At 48.2% G+C, this 19,202-nt stretch overlaps 1 long non-coding RNA gene across 1 annotated transcript in view; it reads left to right on the top strand.

The window, feature by feature from the left end:
• Window positions 1–13,694, top strand: part of LOC114014336 (uncharacterized) — a 37,589-nt gene extending 23,895 nt beyond the window's left edge. Inside the window, exons 7-10 of the long non-coding RNA XR_008733405.1 lie at window positions 7–127; window positions 1,215–1,497; window positions 2,692–9,897; window positions 11,053–13,694. This is a non-coding gene — a long non-coding RNA (uncharacterized LOC114014336). The remainder of the gene's footprint in view (window positions 1–6; window positions 128–1,214; window positions 1,498–2,691; window positions 9,898–11,052) is intronic.
• The last annotated feature ends 5,508 nt before the right edge of the window (window positions 13,695–19,202 follow it).

The raw sequence follows: 19,202 nt of genomic DNA, 5'->3' as shown, positions 1-19,202 counted from the left end.
TGGCAGAGATGATGCTGTTCTACTGCAGTGAAGCATCAGAAGTCCCTGGCTGTCAGCACAGCCCTGTCAGTACGGGGAACAGGGGAGGATGTGGGCACAGGAGATGTCGGATGAATGCCCCAAAGTGGTAAGTGATCAAAGCTAGATCCCAAGGAGGCTTTGGGGGCCTGTGTACCCTATTCCTCGTGGGTCAGTTGTGCCCAGAAGGTGGGGGCAAGGGGGACCTGGAGGGCATCCCTTGCTGCTAGCCAGAGGTGTGGCGATCCCAGGCACTTCTGCAAGGTCCCGCATGACTGAGGAGGTGGGCTGTTTTCAGGTCTCTGCAGTGAAAGTGCAGATTGCTGCACTGCAGAGGCAGGAGCTGGACTGTGATCTCCCCATGGGAAAGGCTGATGTGGGCCAAACAAGTAGGAGCACAGTTAAATCGGAGCTGGAGACTTTGTTTCTCAGTCACTGAGAGGAGCACCCAGGAGGCCTGGTGCCTCATAGGGGTGTGAGGGCTGCAGGAGCGCTGCCCTCCAGGCGATCAGCTGCTCAGCTGAGGCTGTTTGGAGTGGGTGGTAGCTGGCTTCTGGACTGAGATTGTCTTTGTGGTGCTGGGGTTGCCTGTGGGCCTGTCTTGTAGGGCTGGCTGGGACTAAAGGTAGCAGCTGGCTTGGCCTTGCCTTGTAAGATGCTCTTCGTTGTAGATAAAAGCCTTTCTGATCATTCTAGTTCTTGTGGCTGGCAAGTATTTTATGAATGGCAAAGGCTGTCATTGTGGGTCAGCCCTTTGGGAAGTCTTTCTCATCTGTCTACCCTAGGAGCGGGTTGGCAAACCATCTTCCTTTTCTAAATGTGCTGGCAGGAACAAGCACCTCTGTGCTTGAACTACAACCCACTCAAGGTGGCAGTTGTGTTCCTGTGGCTGTCCTGTGCTTTTGGTTGAGCTTTGGGAGAGATTTTGCCTTGCCCAGCTGTGGCTGAAGCTCTAGCACCTGCTGTGTGTGGAGAAGTGAAGCCCTGTGCTTGGCTGGGAGCTGCTGGAGCAAGGGAGCATAAATCCAACGTGCACATCTGCACACCTGCCCCTGCTTGGGTGAAAACAGGGGTTTGAGTCCTACTATTTATAGAGGAAAAACATCTAGAGTTTCTGTTCCTGCTGTTTCTCTGTTTTCCTAGATGCTTATTGCTAAAAATAACTGCTATTTCACCTCTTGCCCACACTCCACCAGCTGCTTGGGGCCACCATTTTATGCTTCAGATTAAGCTGCAAAGAGCAAGTGACCTTTTTTCCCAGAGAGCCTGAAAGAGCAGGAATCGGATTTTGCCTTCACTTACCCCTTAAGGAGCTGCCAGAGGAGGAAAGGGCTGTATCTGCCAGTTCCCTGCAGCCCTTGCCGGGGAGCCGCACCACAGTGTGAAGGAAGCGCTGAGCAGGAATCAGGCATGCTGGCATCATGCTGGGTTAGTTTCCTCTTGGAAATGAAAAGTGGAGCAAGCCACAACTGAGACAAGGTGACTTTCAGTTTATTCAATGCATTGTTTACTTAATGCATGGTAACAGATCTCTGGAGCAGACTTTGCCCTGCTCCTCATCCTCAACTTATCCCACAGCTCCTACATCAGAAAAAGCTTGTTGCTGGGCTGGTGGAGCTAAAAGGGGGCAGCCAACAGCCATGGCTGTGTTGCTTCAGCAGCTCCTATTTCTTAGTAGGATGTAAGTGCCAGAAGGGGCTGTTTCTCTGCCTTCACAGATGCTCCCTTCAGCCCAGCTTGCTCTTTACTCCGTTTCAGCAAACACAGCTCTGGCTGGTGAAGTCCTTGTTCCAGCATGTTTCATAAATATTGCCGTTAAATGGAGGGTAGAAAGCGTTTAATTCAGGGGGAGGATAGTTGGACACCTGCAAAGACAAGTGCACCCCAAACTTAACTGGAAGTTGAACAGTGATCACTGCAGAGACTGAGCTGTGCGAGGGCAGAAAACCCAAGTGGCTTTTTTGTGCCCACATTGTTCACACAAGCTGGGGAGCAAAGTCTGGCAACATTGACCACACAGTTGGGCCTTGCCCACCTCTGCACTTAAGTCTCATCTTGTTACTCTTTAAAAGAAGTCTCTAAAAATACTTCCTTTATAAGGAAGCCTTTTAGAGAAGTCTCTAAAAGATGTCCTTTACTAGGATAATGAGATGAGGTATAAGTGCAGAGGTGGGAGGGGGCAGGCTGCACCAGAGAAGTTGCCTGAGAGGGGCAAGACCCATCCAGAGCGTCCAAGGCAGGGACTGACAGTGGCTGCAAGACCTCACTCTGCAGCTCAAATGAGTTGTTTGAAGATAAAAATGCTGCCCAGGGTTTCTTTCCCCCAATCCAGTCTCTGCAGTGATTGCTGGAGCAGAGTGCATGAACAGACCTGACCTGTGTCCCAAAAGGGAATCCCTGTGCAACTTTTGGGGTTGTTTGCAGTTAGTACAGAAACTGGCTAGTGCAGCATGGCTCACAGGCAGGACACTGCTCTGCTGAGGGAGCTGGCACCAGGACAGAACCGCCAAGGCTGTGTCCGTCTGGGGTGCTGCTACCAGCTCATGCAGCTGAGGTCAAAACATGTCTCTTCTTCCTACCCAATAAGTCTGTTCAGGCTGAATCACCACTTTGCTGTTGAGAAAAGCTCAAATATAAAACTGCATGAACTTACTTGTGTCTCCTACTACCTAGACATCCCAAAGAGGCAGCTGCTTCTTTACCTACCTCCTCAGGGACAGGCAGCCAGTACCTACTGGGAATGCCAGCCAGGCAGGATCACAGAAGCTTCTTCCCCAGGTAGGGGCACTGGAGAGGGGGCTGCTCATCCTGTCTCTGGAGAGAAGGTGGGGCTGTGTGCATGTCAAGGCTGTCTGGATGTATTTCTGCTATCTCTTGCCCAGTGCAGGATGTGCTACAAAGGAAACAAAAGTGCTTCATTCCCCTCATACTGCCTCTCTTCCTTGGGCACCCAGCCCTTGCTCCAGACTGCTCTCGGGACTGAAGCAAGGAGTTTGCTGGGAAAATGAGATGTGAGGGGCACCAGCTTCTTCCCAGCAACCTTTCCCTGCTAATAACTTCAGGGAAACCAAAACAGTAAGAATAACCTGGCTTTGGCTGCTAAAAACCAGATAAAGCAAAGAAGTGAAAAGCTATGATGGAGATCAGGGAGATCCTTCCCCTCCTCCTTTGCTCTTGCACACAAACAATGGCTGCCTTGGGTTCCAGTCCTGCAAGGAACCTGCCCTGGCTGGGGAAGGCAGCCCCAGAAAGCAGCATAAGGAAGTTTTATTTATTTGTTCTTTGCTTACCACTTTCTCTGACCTCCAGTGCTGGCTCTGCAGTGAAAGCAGGACCTCTACCAGGCAGGATGTAGGCTCCAGGAGGTCACAGCAGAAAGGGCCACGTCCACAGGAGATGCCTGGACCCACTGGCCACACGGCCCTGACATCTGAGATGAGTTTTAACACAGCTTTAAATGGTGTGATTCACATTGCTGATGCAATCTTCTCTTGCTGCAGAACAAAACCCTTTGCACCAGAGCAGCCTCATGTGCCATCCCTGGGGTGAGTCCTGGTTCCCCTCCCCTCCCCTGGAGCAGGTCCAGCTCTCATCCTGCCCTTCTTTTCAGACCAGCTCATTGTTGAATAGCTTAAAAAGAGGTGTCCTTGTGTCCCGTCCCCACGCAGGTGGTTGTGAGACCGTGGGTCCTGCCTTTGCCTCACTGCTGTGTGGTGGGACCGATACTCCTTGGGGCCCACAGTGTACCCAGAAGGTTCCTGAGGGCACCAAAGCACACAGATTTTCAGGGGCAGTGGGCACCAAAAAACAGATTGAAAGCTCTGGGGCACCCTAAAAGGCACCCCAAGGGTCTTGAGGGCACTGGAAAAGAAACAGAGGGGCTCCAGGAGTACCCCAAACCACCCTGAGCGGCACTGTTGGAGGACAAGGACAGAGCAGCACTGGTTTCCCTCTCGCCTCTCCAGCTAGCTAGGGAATCACAAAAGCAAGCCAAGTGGTCGAGGGAAACAGCATGGGGGCAGAGGGATTCAGACCACTGAAAAGTAGATGGAGGAATTCAAGAGGCCACAGCGGCACCGGAAACAATATACAGGGATATGGGAAGGCACCATAAAAGAACACAGGAGCCTCTAGGGACACTGGAGGGGGCATCAAGACCAAATTAATTGCATATGTAAGAGACCTGGGGTTTTTTTGGTTTTTTTTTTAGCAGAAAGAGTCCTATATCTGTCCTTTTGCCTCCATTCCTGGCATCCAGGTTTTTCAGATGCATTTCATGGTGCGTAAGCATCCCGGGAGAATTTCCTTATTGTTCATGCTACGGAAGAGAAACGCTCCCATTTCCACTTGGATCTTACAATGCCTTGTCAGTGACAAAACATTCCCAAATCCTCTCATTTATCAAATGGCCAATCCTGTTAACAGCTTAAGAAACATAATTACCTGCAATCTCTTCTGCTATTCATTTTATGCCTACACTTCCCTCTCTCTGGCAGCTTACCAGCAGGCAAGTCAAGAGCTGAAGCACGGCTGCAGCCACAGAGTGCTTCAGCAATGCAATTTCCTCTAATCACTTACATGATGATTGCAGGAGTTTTGCCTCCCTGTTTGTAGCAGCATGAAGCAGGTGAGTGAGGAAGGCACATGGCCAAAAGCATTGGCTAGCTCAGCACCAGTTGTGTGTAGGTTTCCAAGCATGGCCACATTTTAAGTGCTGTTCTACCCGAAGGGTGGGAACATTGTTGATTAACATCTGCTTTTAGGGCACCAGAAATCACAGCCAGACTTACTTTCCTGGGAGATACATTTGTGCAGGTGGGCTCTGAGAGAAGCAGCAAGAGGTGCTGGTGCAGCCTTGGGTGCTGGAAATGGCTGTGAAAGCTTCATCAGCAAGAAGGCAGGGCCTGAAACATCCATGAGCTGGTGGAGGAATGGGGAAATCAGGATCAGCTGGAGACGGTGTGAGCTCCTGATTATTGCATTGCTAAAAGAGGCTGATTTTATCTTATTTCACAGTGCATCTACAACCTGTGAGAGTCTTCACAATGGCTCATTTGGATCAAATCTCAGGGAGGATTTAAAGAGCAATGTTTGCAGGCTGGAGATACGCTGGCTTCCTAAATACTGGTTACACATGGGACAGCTTGATCTGAAGAGAAACCCCTCGGAACACCATGGCTTCCCCTAGAGCTAGGGAACTAGAATATTCCCAGGTCTGTCCTACCCGTGCTGGCTGCTGAGGAAGTTGCCTTTTGTGCCTTAAAATCTTGTACTAGCTTGACATTATCATTGTGCATTTAACTGGTCGAGACATGCTTCTGTCTGCACTCTCCATTTAGACCTGCCTTCAGTTTGGAAGGATTTTTCTTATGCCTACTCTACTCTTCTCTTCAATTGTACCAGCTCTTTTGGATCCTTAGTGTTCTGGACAAATGATACACATTTCTTCTGACACTTCCATGTGTTATTTTTAAACAGTTTTTTGTGCTGCTTGCCAACATTTTATCCTTACAGTTCTTTGAATTTTGTATGAAAAACCCCTATGAACAAACTGTATACAAATCAGAAGATCTTTTTTTAAAGTCAGACATCATCTTAAGGGATTTGGGGTTTTATGATCCTGCTAAGATACTGAATTCAAGTACATTTTGGTCACTATTATAGAATAGCCCTTTCTTAATAGCAGTTTGAACCTCAAATGCTGAATTTGGCCAGAACTGCCTAAAGAACTGCTTTTCCCATTGGAAATAGTTTAATTCAGTTCTCAAAATTCAGTTACTAAATTTTGGTATGGCCCAAATGCCACCCAGGCCCAGGTGCCAAAGAGCTTGGGTGGCTCTGGGCCTCCTGCCTGGAGTCACGTGCTGCTTAGGAACAGCAAGGAGTCAGGTAAGAAACTATCAGAGTCCTGAGGAGGGACTGCAGCAAGCTGGCTTCTTGTGTTTAACAGGATATAATATATACGTAGGGAAATTAAGAACTGCAAATGAATAAATTGTACCTAAAGAAAGTGAAAACTGCCCCAATTTAAAAAAAAAAAAAAAGTAGGACAGCTGTGCTTTTATACAAGAACTTGTTCTTTCTTTTATGACGTTTATTTCAAGTCATGCAAACCCTTCAGAGCAGCTGTAATGCCCAGTGGAGTTCTCCAACCTAAATGACTTGTCGTCAGTGTAAGAAACAAAGATAATATAATTTGAATACTGGATGCAACAATGTAAGCTGCTCTAGAGGCTGATTCTCCTTGCTCCAAGTGGGAATGATGGTTCCGAACACAGTCACCGGAATAGACTGGGAAGCAGACATCTCATTTGTGAAGAAATGGCCAAAATCTCAGCTTCCCCCCCTCTCATTTGTTTCTTCCTGGAAAGAAAAAAACAAAACAGTTGCATAAAGGCACTGCTATTTCAAAGCAAATTTTAAAACATTTCTGATTTGCAAGTGGCATTTCAGCATTTTCATGAGAATAAAATGCTACTATGGTGCTGTGTTTAAATATTTCATTCCAGCTCCCTGAACAAACTTAAAATCTTATTATAAGTCGTTTTGACATAAAAGTGTGCTTCTCTGTGGTGCCCGTAGCTTAGACATCTCCAGCTTCAAGCGCAGCTGCAGGAGCCCTCCCTGCTCAGGGCTGATCAAAGAAAAACCACGCTGCCACCCCGGAGCCGCTGCTTGTCCTCAGCACCCAGCCCAGGAGAATAAACACATCCTGAACGTCCCGAGTGCTTCTTCCCTAGGGGTGATGCAGTCTACGCAAAATACACGTTGCTGTTGTAACCCTGCTGTGAAAAGGTTGAGTGAGTTTAGCAAACAAAAATAACTTGCCTTCAAATTGTGCTGAAACAAAACATCAGCCAGCACTGGCTGCTCAATTAAACAGTTTGTCGTGCAGCCTTTGGAGAGGAAAATGCCTAAAAAAAGGATTTCAGGGTACATACATACTGTGTGGAAAGAATGTTTCATGAGGATTTTTTCAAACCTCCCTGCAATTCCCATGCACTGCCATTCCTTGCCATGCAACATGTGTGTTGCCCTCAAATTTGGATATGGCTGCGTGCGACTGTGCTGTGACAACTGCCAGGATGTACGTGGGGCCACAGGGGGTGTATGTGTACATTTAGTTATTTGGGCAGGTAGTCCCGATGTGGGAGCAAGGAGCCATTTTTTCCCTCCTAGAGGCTTGAGCACATCTCTTTTGGGAGACGCTGGCTCTCCTCTTCCTCAGCGTGGGCATTTAATCCCCCCGATACCCATGGTCACCCTGCTGGTGGGAGGGGTCCTGCTTTACCTGTCAGCGCTGGCTTTCTGCTGTGAGCACTCCACTGTTGCGTCCCACTGTTGCAACTGAAATGGTGATGTTGGCCGTGCACTGGGGCTCCCAGCTCCTCGTGTTTATTGCCTTGCTCCTCGTGGTTATGTGCAATGCTGGTTTTGTTGGGGCTGAGATCTCAATACCACAATGGTGGCAGCTCTCCCAGGGTCTCTAAGGACCTGTTTTGGGATTCCTAGCATCCTGACTCCATCGCCTGACTGCAGAAGCCCACGCCTGTGGTTGGTGAGATGCTTACGTATTTCTTCTGGTGTCTCTGCCCTTGATAACACCCTGGTCTGTGGGGCGGGTATAAGGCTCAGCCTGCAGAAGCCGAAGTCATGGCGGTGGGTGTCTCGGGGCAGGACACATGCTGGGACACGTAGAGGAGGATGGGGTTACTTGCTGTCTCACATACGGCGCCACCCGCCAGCCTTACAGAGCCTGTATGAGCACTGTGTGTTTTGCATCTCCACCATTCTTGCTGAGTAGCTTTGATGGTTCTTGATGCATGAGTGAGGCCCCATCCAGCGCACGGGGAGGGTACAAGCAAGTGGAAATCGGGGCTTATGTTTGCCACTGATAAATGTATTAGTCTTCATAGCAGAATTTAAACTACAACCCCTTTTCAGGCACCTCAGCACTCCGTTATTTTGCAGGCCTTGTAAGAGAATGTGATTTTGCCTTTTAACTGGAGTGTATCTTATGCTAAGCAGTGAGATTAAGCGTAGGGATCCAAAAGAAGTTGCTGAATGGCAGAATTGCCTTTATAAATAACATTAATAATTTATCCGATGCAGGGTTTTTTTGGGTAAATGAAATACCTGCCTCTGTATAAAGCCCACTGAATAGGAACACATCTCCGCTTTTACGAGGCTTGGATTAAAGAAGGGAAACGCTAAGGGGCTTATCTTCGCTTCAATTTGCAGCCCTTCCGGCTAATGGCAAACTCATTTAAGAAGCTCCTGTGTTTGTGCCAGCTCTGCCTTTATTCTCGGTGCTGGAGCTCGGCTGCATTCCTCACCACAGCACGGGAGAGAGCAGGGAGGAAGCAGTTTGTTTTCTTGACCTCGGATTACCAGACAAAAGCTAGCAAGAATAATTTTCCTTGGAGTCCTCCCTATTGTGGGTTGCTCAAAGCGGCTGCACAGCGGCTGTGGGGAAGCTGGCGGTTTGGGGACCCCGTGTGTGAAAGAGGATGGGGCTGGTGGCTGAACGGGGATGCGTTGAAAGAGCATCTGTCATCTTTCTTTTGGGATGCCTGCATCCTCCTGCATGGACAGTTGTGAAATGGCAAAATTCATCCTCCGCAAAGCCCACGAGCTGTCACTTCTCAGCTCTTCTTTTATGCTGGTAAAAATCAATTGCTTCAAAGTTCACTGAAGGTGAAGGCAACATTTGCTTTCCATTCAGAGCTAAGCGGGCCATCTTCGAGAGCAAATGCTCTCAAAAGGGAGAATAGCAAAAATCAGCAGAAAAATTCTCTGAATAATTTGGACTAGGAAAGGAAAAAGCAATTTGCTCCCAGTCATTCCACAGACAAAAGTATGAATAAAAAAATCATGAGCTATTTACCCTGCCTGGACTGTTTGCATGAGTTTTATGCTATTCCAGTTTTGCTTCACCAACCCCCAAAGACCTTATCACTGGATCCTCAAAGGCACTTAAAGCAAGCATGCTTTTTTTCTCCCTTTTTTTTTTTTTTTTCCATGCTGGATCAGCAGGGACCAAAAGCAGAGGAAACAATAGGGGTCCTAAATCTGAACCATGCTGATGCTGGCATGTGCATTGACCTGGATCAGAGACCCAGACTCTGGCCGGCCAACTCTACCAACATAGAAATTTTATCCAAAATAGTATTACAAGCTTGGGTGCTTTGCATTCAGATAGTGAGGCTGTGGCAAAGGCACGGCGGGTATTTACAATCTACTTTAGAAAAACCTGATACATGTTGTTAGCTATTCTGTTGTAAAAGCAGTTTACGTTACCCACATCTGTTGCTTTAGGTGGCCCAGCCAGACGGCTGGTGCTGCTCGAAGTGCCAAAGACCACGGTGCTGCAATGAGGAGAGGAAAGAGAAAGGTGGATGAAGACCTCGTAAGCTTTATTAAAACCCACCAAAAACGTCAGGAGATTTGGGGATTACGCTGTGTAATTACATTACCTTAAGAAACAAAGTTTAGTGAAAATTTCCTGTTTTGTGTTGCCAGCACTTTTCAGCCATTAGTAACACATAACTTCTCATTGTCTTTTCCCGAGGCACAGATGGGCTAATTTTCAGCTACCTGATAATTACACATTGTTTGAAACTGTATCAAAAGCTTCTGTTCCTGCATTCTTCCAGTAGCTGTTCTTACAGTTCACAAAGTCCCTTGGTTGGGGCTTGCAAAGGTCCCCATCCATCGGTCCGTCTGTCCGTCTGGAGGGCCAGGTGCAGAGCAGCAAAACCTCCACCTTCACCCACAGATGTTGCAGGCTGCTTGTACGGATTTGCACCATTCCCAACCCGGGTGGATTGCCTGAAGCTCCATCAAAAGCATCGTCTCGGCTCAATGCCAGGATCTGAGGTTAATATGGGATAATGCTGCATCAAACTGTTTCTACGTGTGTGGGTGCTGATGTCACAGGGAAATTAAGGATGAACCAAAACGAGGTACTGGAAATCAGTATAATAAAGGTTGAGTCTCAGTTTTCCTTGGGCCAGGAGCTGTCCTTGGGCAAAGCTGCGGGCTGCCAGATTGGAGAAAGGCACCCATCAGCCGTATGGAGAGGAAGGTTGACAGCCCCTCCTCTGGAGCCACAGTAGATGCTGGAGAAGCCTCCTTGTCCCTCGATCCCTCCTCCTCGGGAGTGGTTATGCTGCCAGTTGAGCTCTGACTGGTTTTAGAGGGTGGTTTCTCAGCTTGTTCGAGGCTGTCCAGGGGGGAAATGCAAAAGGCCTCACTCATGTGTTTTCTGCTTCCCCATCATCAAGTATGCCGGTTGCCTTATCAAAGAATGAAATTAAATTGAGTTGACATGACTGGTTCTTGACAAACCCATGTTCTTTGATTTTATTCATCATTTTACATCTTACAAGTTGCTCATTTAAGGCTTTCTTCCAGCCTCTTTCAGGGAATTGAGATTAAGATGATTATTCAGTTTGGTTTTTTTTTTTTGTTTTGGTTCTTTTTTTAAGTACCCTCTTTAAAGTGAGGTCCTTCTCTCATCTCCAGGGACCTCTGTGCCTTCATAAATTTTGAAGATAACCACTAAGCATTCAATGTTCTTGGGTGCATTTCATCAGGTCCTCACATTTTGAATACATTTGACATATCCAAATGGCTTTAAACTTCTTTCCTTATGCTGGCCTTCTCCACAGTTCCCTTCAGAGCCTGTTCTGTTAAGTTTCATTCACAATTAACCATTTTATAAAGACTGAAACAAGGGAGATGGGGCAAATTTCTGCTTTGAACGCTTAGTCTGTTTTCCTTCCCCAGACATGTACACCCCTACACATCTTGCTGTTCTCATTTTACATCTAATTTATTTGCAGACCCTTGCTGGTTGCCTCCGAAACCTTGTGTGCACAGACTTTGCTGCTCTCAGGCTGTGAACCTGTATTATGCCTCTGTTTTCCCCCCAGGCACATGCCCGTTTTGACTTCCCATACAATTTCTTTCCAGCTTCCAGACCCTGCTGCTGCCATAATGCCATCTAATTATGCTTATCTGCTTTCACAGGGGAGCAGTTTGCTGTTGTGCACCATCTTTGGTCTCTTCTGGGAACTGCCAGTTCTCATACGTTTCCTCGCCACGTATTTCCATCCAAGAGAGCTTCTCCACCGCTTCCCTGATCTCTGCCAGATGCTTGTTATTTTGTTACTTCTATTCTTCCGTCTTGCTGTGCTGGTCGGAAGAGGCACTCAGGTAATACATAGCTTCTATTCCCAAATCTCTTGGGGTGCAAGTTAAGGACTAGCCTGATAAGGCTGCAAAACTGAAGGGGGGGGTGGGAATCACTGAAAGCTCCTAAACCCCTCCTGGCAGTGGTCCCAGGTGGAACTGCCTGAGTGTTGCGGTGGAGGGGCCGTTGCTTGGGCAAAAAGATCCAAATTGGCCAGTTGGTCCATGTTGGGCAGTATGTGGGAGGGGGGCTCTGCAGCAGGACCCCCCAGACCCTGGCATCTCCCAGAGCCATTTCTGATGTCCTGTGTGCACATGGGGCTGGGATGAAAAAGCAGCTCTGCTCATGCCTCGGTTCTCCAGGCGACATTCGTATCCTCGGCTCAGGAGAGCCAAAGCATTGCCCACCTCCCTAGCCTGGTTGCCAGCGCTGGGCTGGAGGCTCGGTGCAGTGGCACTGGTCACCTGCCTGATGGTCACCAGGCTGGCCCGAGTATCTTCTCGTTTCTCCTGTGGCCATTTGGAGACGAGTGCTGCTGGGAAGGCGGCTCCTGCAAGGAGGAGTTTGAGGTGCCCTTGGGGGCATTTCACATTCAGATCCTCAACGTTTCTGAGTGCAGTTTTGTTTCGAGTTTTACAAATGCTCTTCTGCTTGCTTGCTTGCCTCAAGTAATGAGGCAGCGAGATAAAAGACAAGGCCACAGAAGGTTGTTAAAAAATTACTTGCAAATTAATGTGAGGACAAGGTGTATGAGTTAATATCGTATAAAGACCCTTGAAATCGGTATACATGTGTGCACCCTCCGAGCACTGACATTCGCAGGCAGAACTACACTGGTAAACCGAGCCCAAGGGGCTTGATTAACAGGAAATGTTCAGAATGCCAATTAGAGCAAAGTTTACCGAACAAATTGTTTGCACTTGTACCCTAGAACCATCATGAATTTTAATTCAGCATGGATTTATGTGGCTGAAACAATAATTAAAGATACATGAACGCCTCACGTTCACGGGACTCCCCCACAGCTGCGCTGTAGTTTTAGGTGGGGAAGGGAGCGAAGAGCCCCTTTGGGCAGGGTCTGGTCTCACTTGGGAGGTGCAGGAGGCTTTTCCCCATGGAGATAGAAGCAGGTTCCCAAGTACTGAGCTCACCGATTTGTCTTTGATTTCTTTTTTCTTTTTCTTTTCTTCTTCATTTATGTAATCTGAGCAAGAATGATCCATGGGATGTTTTCCTCAATAAATAATGGCTTGTCTTTTCCTGCCTGCCGCTTCTGGTGGCTCTGAAATGTTAAATCATCTCCTTGGATATCCCAAGGCTGGAGCCTGGCCCTGTGCTCTGCCTGCAGCCCTGGAGGGGACACAGGGATCCCCTCTTTCCTTATTCCTGCTCCTGCTCTGCCAGTCCCAGGTTTGGCCATGGGGGAAGAGCCCTGTATGCCACCGTAACGCCAGGAGCAGCTTTGCTGGAGGAGAAAGTGGTGCTACTGTACAGCATCGGGGAAAAGTCACAATTGAGCAGTGCGATGTATATGTATGCCTTCATTTGAATTCTTCTCTCCCTCTCCTTGTGCTGGTAAATAAGTTACACATATTTTTAGAAGAAGTTATTTTCTGTCACTGCACTTTTAAATATCAAGCTCCTGGAGAGAAGTCTTCAGATAGTTTAAGGTCAGTCAGGCTTCAAGGAAGAAGTACGGAGGTGGGGAATAAAAGCGGCTGTTGGGCTGTGGTCCAGGCTAAACCCAGGCTGTGGTCTAAAGGATGGGCCAGCACGAGCATCCCGCACAGACGCAGCAGCCAGGGGGCCAGGGCATTGCTCTCCCTGTACTTCAGCAGTTTCCCTCTGTTATGGAATAGCTAAAAAGCTTTGACAAAAAAAGCCGGTGGCTGAAAATTATCTGGCCTGTTAGCTCAGGAATACTGATGAATAATGCATACATCCAAAGGTCAGTTTACAAATGATTAATTAACCTTAAGAGAGGTTATCTTCTTTGGCGACATCCGTTGTCCTAAATGGCTTAATCATGTCTGCACAGGATAATGTGTTTGAAACAATTCCTTGGGAAATCGAGGGATCATGGAGCAAGTGCTGGACCCCTGTGTGGGTCATGGTAGAGACGGGCCAGCAGCAGGCACGGGGACTGCAACAGGTCTCCAGGCTTTGCTGTGCTGTGCGTGGTGTAAGGCAGGCTCAAACATCACTTACTGGAGCCCGGTGCCGGCTCATGTGCATGCTGAGCTGTGTCTGGGAGGGTGCAGAAATTGCACCTTTGCTGGGGTAAACAGTTCGGGCACCTGCTTCCCCGCTTTGACATAGGAGCACCGCTCTCTTGCCAGAGAGCTGCTCCGGGTGCCTCCCGCTGCGACTAATGACAGCTGCACTCAGTGGGCAAACCGGCCGTTAGTCCAAGGGCTTTTTGCATTTGTTATCAGTGATTTGTTACGTGCATCTATTAATAAAGTGCTCCTAAAAAGCACTTCCGCTGTCTGGAGTAATTTCTGGCTGATACCTGGATGCCTGCAGCGAGCAGCGTCTCTGCTAAAAGCTTGCTCATCTTCAGCAGGGACCTGCGCAGCTGCTGCTGTGGGGACCTGCCGTGGTCCCCAACTCCGGGGAGAGCTTAACCCTGTTTGCCCCCAGTTCAGGCTTCAAGAGAGCCCCCAGCACCAGGCAGGGTCACTTACGATGATCATATTTTAGTTCTAAAATAAATGGGTTTGGTTTGGTTTGGAAGAGGCAGGTCTGGCTGGAGGCTGGCCCCCATCGATACCTCTCACGGGACAGATGTCAGCGCGTGGAAGCCTTGTCTACATCAGAAAGTTGCTGTTCCTCCAGCTCCTTCTTCCTTCTACACATCCCTTCCCCTCCCAGGCCGTCTTCCTGTAGGAAGAACAATTTTCCCTACACTGGGTGCAGCTAAGTTGGTTTCTTACCTTTTTTTTTTAATCCATAAAGTCGCAAAAGCAGCACGCATTCACACCTGAGCACCCCATGCCTTGGAATGCCTGACATTTCTGAAGTGTTTCAGCTCAACTTCAGCGTTTCGGAGTGCAGAAGAATCACTCTCCATGGGGAAAGAGAGAATCTGGGGGGAAAAAATCAAAAATACACGTCCTAAGCAGCTGGTTTTCACTTTGTCCGGCACAGCCAAACCCCAGAAGGGCAGAGGGTGTCTGAAGTACAGCTCTGGGGGGGTGTGAAGCCCTAAACTGGGTTCAGTGACCCATCCAAACACCTGCTGGCCTGGGTGCTGAGGGTCCCCATGCTCATGGGTGCAACTCAGAAATGATGGGGAGCCCTTGCAAATCTTGGTGTCATCGTCACTAAGCTGGTGAACCACCAAGTTTTTCCCACCTGTCTGCTCATCTCCCACATTCCTGGCTGCCACATCTGTGCAATATCACTCCTGACCTGCTGGGAACGGGAGCAGTGGGGCGATGGAGACCATCAGGGTGACGCCAGAGAAGCAGCACCTACCGTGACTGCTCTGCTTGGTGCTTCTACAGCTCAGGCATCTCCTGGGGCTACAGCTTTAATACATGTATTTATGAATTTTTATGGATTTTTTCAGAAGCATGAAAATGATTTACAACATTTCATATTACATTTTTTTAATCCTTTAAAATTAAAACAAATCTTTTTCCTGCTTTGCCCAAATTTAAGGCATCTCTTTTGTTTAGCTCTTGCAGAAAAAAATGGATGGAAGAAACTCCTAAAATCCCCAACCACTGGAAACAAAATTAGTATTTTTCCAAGTTAAGTACTGTAACAGAGCAAACATACATGTTTAATTTGAAAATGTTGATTCCAAATGGATTTTTCTTTAAAAAAAAACTTCCCCCAAGCAAGTCAATATTTGTAATCAAATTGAAATTTCCTCTGGGAATTATTTATTTTCATGAGGTCTAATTTTTGCAAGGGAAATTTTTTACACAGGAAGGTTCTAAGTCGCTTTAAACCAGCTTTAGGAATCTGGGCCATGGGAGGCGGCCAGAAGATCCCACTCCGGCTGCAGCTCACTTGCCTTTGATGAGGGTGATCTGATGAAAGAGTTGAAACTGACTCTTTGCTCTTTGAAGAAGGTAAAGAGTGAGCAGAAAGGAAGGGGAGGAATTGGAGAGGAGGCGGCATTCAACACCAGTTCCAGCCTGGTTCCCCCTCAATGTTTCTTGACAAGGCAGCAGATGGCACAGGCTCCAGCTCTGGCAACGTGCTGACATGAAAGTGAGACCTCCGAGTTGGCTACTTTGGCTTCCCACCCAGCCGGGGGACATGTGGCGCTCTGGGGAGGTGGGGAGTTCCCCTACCCCTCTCTGACATCTGCTGAGGGATGAGATGAATTGTGCCATTGACCTTCATCTGCCTCGAAGAGGAACTGATGGTGGCAGGTCCATGCCCACCACAGCCCGATGAAGCCCACCTGCGCTGCCTGACTTGCCGTGGATTTTCTGGTGGAGCAGAAGCGTGCCTCAGGGTACTGCAGCCCCTCCACGGGTAACCCAGCGCGGCCCCCAGGAGGAACAGGCACCTTGTACTGCTGCTGTTAGTGCATCAGCAGAGCTCCAAACCAGTTCTCCAAACCTCAAGAGAAGAGGACACCAGGGTCTTCCAGCACCTAGAGGGAAGCCCTTCAAAGATGATGATTTTCTTGCAGAATTCCTGTCCATTTTAGAGCAACAGTTGGGGTTAATGATGTGTGTAATTTACATTATTATGCCTTTTATTTTTGTATTATGATAAATCACCTACCTTCATGTTTCTTTTTATTATGATGTGCTGGGAAGACAATATAGTGGTAGGAAAACAACATTATAGTGCTGCACTGTCAGTCTCAAACACAGAACCAGCACACCCATGCTACAAACACTCACAGATGCACAGCACCGTGTCAGATTATTAGCTCCAAGGCAACTGCCAACATGCAGTTTTATTAGAAATGAAAACAAGGTAATTCAAGATTTATTTTCTAAGAAAGTGCCAGGAGGCAGGAGCCAACCCCCAGCATCTCCCATAAAACACCCTGCACATGGTAACTTGCTCCTCCTCAGCCTCTGCCCGTGGACTGGGGCTTTTTGGGTGACCTCTTCAAAAGGAGGAGAATTTCCCTCCTTGTCCCCATACTGGGCCCTAAAGGGAGCAATGGAGATTGACTGAAGGGCTTCACTGCACCCAGGGGACATACCGCACCCTGCGCTGCTGTGGGCCCAGGCATGGCTCCTAGGGGATCTGGGAACTCCTAATCACACATCCTTGATATTACATACCCTGGAATTACATACCCTGAGATTACATATGACATACGCTAATTATTTTCCTACTCAAAGTACTCATTACTTTCAGAATATTGCTGCCTTAGCCCCTTTTCTAATGGATTGGGGTGAACTGATCACCAGATAAAACTCCTTATTAACAGTTATCTACCATGCCCCGAGGTTGTTGCTCTGCCCAAAACCAGTCCGTGCCTAGGCACTGATACAGGCACATGCTGTGGTCAGAGAACGGCCACACTGGAAACATTTAGGAACTGGGAGGAAAATTATCAGAATAATTAAAGTGATTAATTTAGAGTTGTTGAAGACCATTTTAAAAGATGCCCTAAACGTGTTCCAAAAAGCCATGCTGATTAAAAAGACAACGAAAAAAATGCACCTTGGTTAGATGAGAGGTGAAAGAAGCAATAAAACCAAATAAAATAACCTATATAATAAATGGGATAAGAGCAAGCTGACAGCACCGATCATCAGTCGGAAAGCCAGAGATGCAAACAGTGCCTGACAATAACCTGCGTGGTGAAATCGGCCCTAATGGAGATGGAGAGGCGGTTTCCCAGCCCGGGTGTTGGCTGTCCCACAAAGAGGGAGCGCGGCAGGGCAGCTCCAGAGCAGTTTGTGTCACGGATCTGGAATGGAGGCTTGCTGTCATGTTCTGGACAATGCTGAACTGTTTCTGAAACATGCCTGCCTCCCCCCCCCCCGCCCCAGATACATACTTTTAAAAACAATCTGAAAAGCAAAGCTTGGAAACCTGACTCTTCAGATAAAGATCCAGAAACACTTCTGTTCTCAGCTTCTGATCAATCTTTTTTTAGCTCTGCTGTCACTCTTAAGGACATAGAGGGAAGGTCTGGTAGGGCTTGTGTGTCCTCCAGAGGACTGACGTAGCTGGAGGACCCAGAACCTGATGCATTCAGCTTGCTCAGGTTGGACTTACTGCCCACAGACCATTGGTTTGGAACAAGCCTGGCATTTCCCGGGGTAGGAAACACGCCATGCATGTGCAGGACTGTAGTGGGTGCTGGAAGGCATCCGCACACCGATGCTGAAAACTCCTAACCCCAATCCCTCCTCCAGGCGCCCGGCAGCTTTGGCACCACACGGGCACAGATCAGCCCAGTGTGGCAGCAGTGGTGGGACAGATTGCTGCCCAGGGGTCTGCTCACAGAGAGGTTTTCCTGCTTGGTTCAAATCATTCTGCTCCATCTGAGGCTTGGATGGAGGTTTGCCAGCCTGGAAAGCAGAGATGCTAGAAAAGACCTGATGTCAGACCTCAGAGGTGGGGGCTCGCGCAGTTCTGTTGGCCAGCCTTGGGACCGAGTGGTGGGAAGGGTCCCCCTGCCATACACCCAAGCACCTGGGAAGCCTTTGGCTGCCGCTGGCATTGGCACACAAACTGAGAAGACATTTACTTCCAGGAGCAGACGCAAACATAGGGAACTGCCAATTGGCCAAAATCAAATAAAACATGACCTCTGATGAACTGGAGCCTTAATACTTTCAAACAACCCTGCACTCAATATTGGCAATGTAATAGTTTACCTTTGAGACATGAGGGCTGAAGGAGAAAGGAAACCTGAAGCTCCCGGAGATGTTTCATTACCATCATTTCTATTATTGATAACAAGGCAGCAAACCCCCACAAGGTCCCTCAGCCGGGCTCTAGGCAGCCTGCCTGTACCTTTTCCTCAAGGGAAAAGCACAGACCCTGGGAGCTGAGTTTTATTAGAGCACCCGAACCTCTCGGAGTACAGAAAATTCAGAATAGAAATGCTCTCCCCTGGCAGGAAGGTCCTTTCTCTCAGATTTGTTCTCAAACCTGCAACCCCCCAGCCACTCCCCGGGTAACCACTCGCCCACGCAGCCTCGCCAGCCCCCAGGGAAAGCCCCTTTCTTGCCTTTAAGTAGGGCAGACACCCCCAGGGAACAAACCCTATGTTAGAAATAACAGGAACTCTTTAGGGGGTGTGTGTGTGTAAATCATCTGAGTTTGATTATAACCATAAAGAAAGAAATGGAAGTTTATCAGCAATACACACCGCCTCCCAGCCAAGCAAATACCCCAGACCACGGTCCTGTCCAGAAGCAGCATAAATATCTCAGCAACTTAAGGCTTTGGTGCCTGGATCACCCCAAGCTCTTTGGAACCAGTTTGAAGCACAGGCAAATCCATTAAAAAAATGATTTATTTTATTTCTCTATAGCAGTTTTTAACTTTAGTCCCTTTTCTCTTAAACTTTGGCTACAGTAAGTTCACCCTTTGCCTTTCTTTTTTCCCAGCAAGGTGTTTCATACATTTTTAAGACATATCCCTCTTGTTACCCTCAAATCACCAGGGTGGACGATCCAGCTCCTGGTATGGGTCTATAAACCCCTTTCTGCCTCTACCCCAGGACAAAACAGGGTGCTGCCAGCAGTTACCCTGTGCCACGAGGTTTATCCAGAGCCATTGTAGAGGCTGCAGTTCCTCATCCCACTTCCACAACCTGCGATCTCCTTCACTCGGGTACTTCAAAACCCAGCATGGTCACACGAACGGGAAGCACGGCTAGAGGCAGTTTGGGCTTCTCATTTCCCAAAAAATTGAAGGCAGGGGGACCAACAGCCTATGACAGTCACCCCTGCCATACCCCTTACAAACCTTTCAGTAACTCACTTTTCAAGGCATTTAGGCGTTTGTAACTTGCCGCTCAAGAGGAATGGGGACACTG

This window comes from Falco cherrug, chromosome 8 (genome assembly GCF_023634085.1).
Source record: "Falco cherrug isolate bFalChe1 chromosome 8, bFalChe1.pri, whole genome shotgun sequence".
Lineage (NCBI taxonomy): Eukaryota > Metazoa > Chordata > Aves > Falconiformes > Falconidae > Falco > Falco cherrug.
Note: the sequence above shows the minus strand (reverse complement) of the source record. Positions and strands in the feature narration are given on the sequence as shown.